This window comes from Ciconia boyciana, chromosome 1 (assembly GCF_034638445.1).
Source record: "Ciconia boyciana chromosome 1, ASM3463844v1, whole genome shotgun sequence".
Classification (NCBI taxonomy): domain Eukaryota; kingdom Metazoa; phylum Chordata; class Aves; order Ciconiiformes; family Ciconiidae; genus Ciconia; species Ciconia boyciana.
In genome coordinates this window covers 199,237,656-199,244,110 of record NC_132934.1, presented here as the reverse complement: position 1 = coordinate 199,244,110, position 6,455 = coordinate 199,237,656, and positions in this window count along the sequence as shown.

Sequence of the window (6,455 nt, the reverse complement as noted above, 5' to 3'; positions counted from 1 at the left end):
GCCCAGGATAGTGTTCCGGGCAGTGGCATGGGGCACAGGATATGTTTCCAGCCAGCCGGTGGTTGCTTCCACCATTGTAAGCACATAGTGATTACACACAATGATGTGTGCCCCACACAATGATGTCATCAATGTATTGCAGGTGTTCTGGAGCTTCACCCTGTTGCAATGCAGTCTGGATCAGTCCATGGCAAATGGTAGGGCTGTGTTTCCACCCCTGGGGCAATCGATTCCAAGTGTACTGAACGCCCCTCCAAGTGAAAGGAAACTGTGGCCTGCACTCTGCTGCCAAAGGGATTGAGAAAAACACATTAGTGATACCAGTTGTGGCATACCACTTGACTGCCTTTGACTCCAGTTCGTGTTGAAGTTCCAGCATGTCCAGCATGGCAGCACTCAGCGGCGGTGTGACTTCATTCAGGCCACGATAGTCTACTGTTAGTCTCCACTCTCCATTAGACTTTTGCACTGGCCATATGGGACTGTTGAAGGGTGAGCGAGTCTTGCTAATCACTCCTTGGCTCTCCAGTCGACGAATCAGCTTACGGATGGGAATCAGGGAGTCTCGGTTGGTGCGATATTGCTGCTGGTGCACCGTTGTGGTAGCGATCGGCACCTGTTGTTCTTCAACCCTCAACAACCCCACAACAGAAGGGTCCTCTGAAAGACTTGGCAAAGTAGACAGCTGTTTAATTTCCTCCGTCTCCAAGGCAGCTGTACCAAAAGCCCACCGGTACCCTTTTGGGCCCTTGAAATACCCTCTCCTGAGGGAGTCTATGCCAAGGATGCACGGAGCCTCTGGGCCAGCCACAATGGGGTGCTTTTGCCACTCATTCCCAGTTAAGCTCACTTTCAGTATTGACATTGAGTTGGCATACAACGCTGGTGCACTCCGTACAAAATTCCGCCACATAGGTCGTGTGCACCTGACTCCATCTGAGTCTTTGGATAACTGCTTGTTGTCCTGGTCACCATAAATCACCTCCAGCATGGCTAATTCCCTCAGGTACTGGATACTTCTTTCCATGGTGGTCCACTTGCCTGGGTGACATGTAATATCTTCCTTGAAGGGATATCTTCCCTTCATGCCTGACAGGAGTTGCCTCCAGAGGCTGAGTACTTGTGCCCCTTTTCCAAGCAGTTTGTCAATGCTCCCTTCCCTAGAAAGGGATCCCAGCTGCTTGGCTTCCTGTCCCGGTTTTGGCTGGGATAGAGTTAATTTTCTTCCTAGTAGCTGGTATAGTGCTGTGTTTTGGATTTTAGTATGAGAATAATATTGATAACACGCTGATGTTTTGGTTGTTGCTAAGCAGTGTTTACAGTGGTCAAGGACTTTTCAGCTTCCCATGCTCTGCCAGGTGCACAAGAACCTGGGAGGGGGCACAGCCAGGATAGTTGATCCCAACTAACCAAAGGGCTATTCCATACCATATGGCGTCATGCTCAGTATATAAACTGGGGGGAGTTGCCCGGGGGGCAGCGATCGCTGCTCGGGGACTTGCTGGGCATCGGTTGGCAGGTGGTCAGCAGCTGCATCACTGGGTTTTTTTTTCCCTTGGGTTTTGTTCCTCTCTCGCTTTCTTGTTGTTTTCCTTTTCATTACAATTTGTTATTATTATTATAATTTTGTTCCAATTATTGAACTGTTCTTATCTCAATCCACGAGTTTTCTTACTTTTGCTCTTCCAATTCTCTCCCTGATTCCACCAGGGAGGGAAGGGTGAGTGAGCGGCTGTGTGGTACTTAATTGCCGACTGGGGCTAAACCACAACACTTCCCTACACTCCAATTCCAGGCTACTGGTCCCATTATCCCAGCATCGGAGCAGCAAGGTGACAATGCGCTTTCCTGGACAATGGCTAAAATCTTTTTGCATGTCTCGCAGCTCACTCAGGGACAGGGATCGGGTGGTTACCGCCTCATTTATGAGTTCTGCCTCTTCCTCCTCCTGTTCTCATGATGGCCCTGCTTCAGAGCAGCCTGCCTTGTGCATTTCTTCTCTTAGTAGGGGAAGAGTTTCTTCCCTTACTAAACGAGCTGACTTTCCATTCCAGCATTTCTTCTTGTGTATAGGGGCGACTGATAGCGGCACAGGTTGGTTCTCTGGTTCAGCTGCAGTGCCTGTCATGGGGGTTGGAGTAACCGCAGTTCCTGTCACCTTTTCATCAGATCCAGAGACCTTCTATTCCCCTTGAGGGTACTGAATAGTGTTGAACAGGGCTCGGTAGGCATGGGCCAGGCCCCAGCACGTTGCAGTGATTTGTGTCTCTCTGGAATTGCCAGGGTGACAGCATACTTTTTCCCAATATTTTACTAGTTTTTCAGGATTCTGCACTTTTTCAGGGGTGAAGTTCCAAAACACTGGAAGTGCCCACTGTCCTAGGTACCTGCCCATACTATCCCACACACCCTGCCACTCATAAATATCCAGCCTTGGGGCAGATGTCTGCGTGGTATTCTTAAGTAGTTGTTTAACCTTAAACAAGACTGAAACACATTCAGGAGACATAGCAATAGGAACATCCCAAGGATATGCAAAGTTCTCAAGAGCTATTGTAACTAGCCTGGAGGAGAAGGGGAAGGTGAAGGAGAGGGGGAAAGTGCTCCCCCTTGTCTCCCCTATAAATTGGCTCTCTGAGGAGAAAATGTAAAGAGTGTAATTATTAATAGCTTCTGAGAGATAGTTCCCAAAGTATGGAGATGAGAGCAATGCTGAGTACAAATTAGTCTCATGACCAGTAATTTTATCATATCATAAGCCAGTGTTACACAGTATAGCAAAATGATAACCTTAATCCATCCCCCAGAGGTGATAAACAGCACAACAGGGAACATATACAGCAAGCAAGGTGTTACATAACACAACTCTGAGAAGAAGCACAACAACTCTGAGAGCAAGTAAATCAACATTGCGACCAGCAACTATTAACCTAATAATAAATGATTATAACAAATTTGTTTTAACATGCTCTGGTCAGATCTGTCGTTATCTCAACCCTTCGAGCCCCACACTGGGTGCCAAAAAGACCCAATGGTTTAACGCAGCAGGCAGCTAAACACCACACAGCTGTTCGCTCACTCCCCAAATGGCATGGGGGAGACAATCAAAAAAACAAAGGTAAAAGTCATGGGTTGAGATAAAAGCAATTTAATAGGACAGAAAAGAAAGGCAAAATAATAATAATGATAAGTGAATATACAAAACAAGTGATGCACAATGCAATTGCTCTCCACCTGCTGACTGAAGCCCAGCCAGTTCCTGAGCAGCAGACCCCCGAACAGTGGATCCCCAGCCAGCTTTTTCCCTGATTTATATACTGAGCATGATGTCATATGGTGTGAAATATCCCTTTGGTGAGTTGGGGTCAGCTGTCCCAGCTGTGTCCCCTCCCAACTTCTTGTGCACTCCCAGCCTACTTGCTGGTGGGGTGGGGTGAGAAGCAGGAAAAGGCCTTGACCCTGTGTAAGCCTTGCTCAGCAGCAACTAAAACATCAGTCTGTTATCAACATTATTCTCATCCTAAATCCAAAACACAGCACTATGCCAGCTACTAGAAAGAAAATTAACTCTATCCAGCCAAAACCAGGACAGGTAAAAAGGAGGATCCTGGGAACTACCAACCAGTCAGCCTCACCTCCATGCCCATTAAGATCACGGAACAGATTCTCCTGGAAGATACATCAAAACATATGGAAGACAGGGAGGTGATTAGAGACAGCCAACATGGCTTCACCAAGGGCAAATCGTTCCTGACTAACCTAGTAGCCTTCTATGCTAGAGTGACTGCATCAGAGGACAAGCGAAGAGCTATGGATGTCATCTACTTGGACTTCTGTAAGGCCTTTGATACAGTCCCCCACAATATTCTTGCCACTGAATTGGAGAGATAAGGGTTTGATGGATGGATTGTTAGATGGATAAGGAATTGGCTGGATGGCCATGTCCAAAGAGTTACAGTCAATGGCTGAATGTCCAAGTGGAAACCACTAACAAGTGGTGTCCTTCAAAGGTCCCTACTGGGACCAATATTATTTAATATCTTCATCAATGACATAGTGGGATTGAGTGCACCCTCAACAAGTTTGCAGATGACACCAAGCTAAGTAGTGCAGTTGATTTGCTTGAGAGAAGGCATGCCATCCAGAGGGACCTTGACAGGCTTGAGGAGTGGGCCTATGTGAACCTCATGAAGTTCAACAAGGCCAAGTGCAAGGTCCTGCACCTGGATCAGAGCAATAAAATTGATTGAGAGCTGCCCTGCAGAGAACGACTTGGGGATACTGGTGGATGAAAAATTGGATATGAGCCAGCAATGTGCACTTGCAGCCCAAAAAGCCAACCATATCCTGGGCTGCATAAAAAGAAGCATGGCCAGCAGGTTGAGGGAGGTGATTCTCCCCCTCTACTCTCTGCTTTCCTGAGATCTCACCTGGAGTACTGCATCTAGCTCTGGGGTCCACAGTACAAGAATGACATGGACCTGTTGGAGCGGATCCAGAGGAGGGCCACAAAAATGATCTAAGGGCTGGAACACCTCTCCTATGAAGAAAGGCTAAAAGAGTTAGGATTATTCAGCCTGGAGAAGAAAAGGCTCTGGGGAGACCTTATTGTGGCCTTTCAATACTTAAAGGGGGCTTATAAGAAAGATGGAGAGACACTTTTTACCACAGCCTGTAGTGACTGGACGGGGCAGGTAACAGTTTTAAACTCAAAGAGGGTAGGTTTAGACTGGACATAAGGAAGAAATTTTTTATGATGATGGTGGTGAGACACGAGAACAGGTGCCAAGAGAAGTTGTGGATGCCCCATCATTGGAAGTGTTCAAGGTCAGGTTGGATGGGGCTTTGAGCAACCTGAACTACTGAAAGACATCCCTGCCTATGGCAGGGAGATTTTAAGATTTTCAAATCTTAAGATTTTCAAATCTCATGTATGTTGTACTACACCACAGCTAGAGCCGTAATACTAATAAGACAATAGACAATACTAATAAGACAACTTGCTCTATGCCCACAGTGTCACCAGCTGCTGGTTTTCATACCAGGAGACTTCTCCACCTGGTGGGTAAGGAGGAGGTCTATCATCTTCCCTGCAGCCCCTGGACCAGAAGATAATTGATGGGATGAATTGTGGCTAACTCTTGGATAAGCTGTTTCTGACCTCAGTCTTGCTTTGAGGAATTCCTTCAGGTGCTGGTTGCTGATGCAGAAAGCCTGGTAAGGTTTAGCCAGGCCATGCCTAAGCCTGTGTAGGAGGGCATTAGACCTCTTGTTCAGCCAGCTCCTTCTACTAGCTGTCAGACTCCTCCAGACCTTATACCAAGGTTGTGACTACTTCTTTCCTCTCCCTTGCTTCTCTCTGCCCTCCCCGTATGAATCCCTTGTGTGGGGCAGGAATACTGATTCGTGTCTCTTTGGATGTCTTCAGGGTCATTCCACTAGTGTTTTGTCTGTAAGCAGTTTGAGTGCTAAATAATCCTTTCCTGATTTCCTCATTTTTAATCTGTTCTTCTAATGTTTTTCTTTTTTTACTAGTTCCTTTTTAGAACCATTTTGATTCATCGCTATGTGCTATGTCCCCTCCTCAGCTCCCAAACTCAAGGAGAGCTTCTTGTTTCAAACTATCCTCTCTATGAGGAAATCAGCAATGACAATGTCTAGCTTAGGGAAAAGACATACGCAACGGGTCTGTAGAGGATAAAGCTTGCCATTAGAAACCTTTGTAGCTTTTATCAATCAGAGGTCTAGGCAGTGCTGCAGGCAGCAATTTCCTCTTCCTGGCTGTGTTCATAACTGCTGACAGACACATTCTCCATACATTTTTCTGCTCTCTTTGTGAATCTATTTAAATTTTGGACTTCCCACTGTCCTTTGACAACCAAGTCCATAATTTAGCAATATGTTCTATGAAAACACTTTTGGTTTTGGCCTCATAATGTCACTGTCTGTCCCTGAGTTCCTGTGCTGTGATGAGTAAACATTGCCTAATCACCTTTTCCATGCCATAAAAGATTTTATGGACTTCCAAGCTGAAGTGGACTCACTGTTCTCCTATAGAAACTATTCCATGTTTTTTATTGTATTGGGCCAAATTCAGCACTTTCTCTTTTATCACTTATGGACCTTAGGACCCATGAAATCTGGATAAATGTAGCACATATGATGCAGGACCAGAAAGAACCTATCTCCTATGGGGAACAGATCATTTCATGGATCTTCACTTGCCCAGAATGGGTCTCCTCCTTCACTCCTTCTTGCACTTCAGCACTGCTTGTCCCCTGTCATTAATTTGGGTTTTATTTTTTCTTCTGTTTTTCTCCAAAGCTAAGTTCTCTCTCATTCTCTAACTGCCTTTCTACATCTTCCTAGTAAAACATACAACATAAAATTTTAAAATATTTGTTCTGTTCAGTGGCTTAGGAATGATGATATGCATGAATGGCCTGGCAACGCTA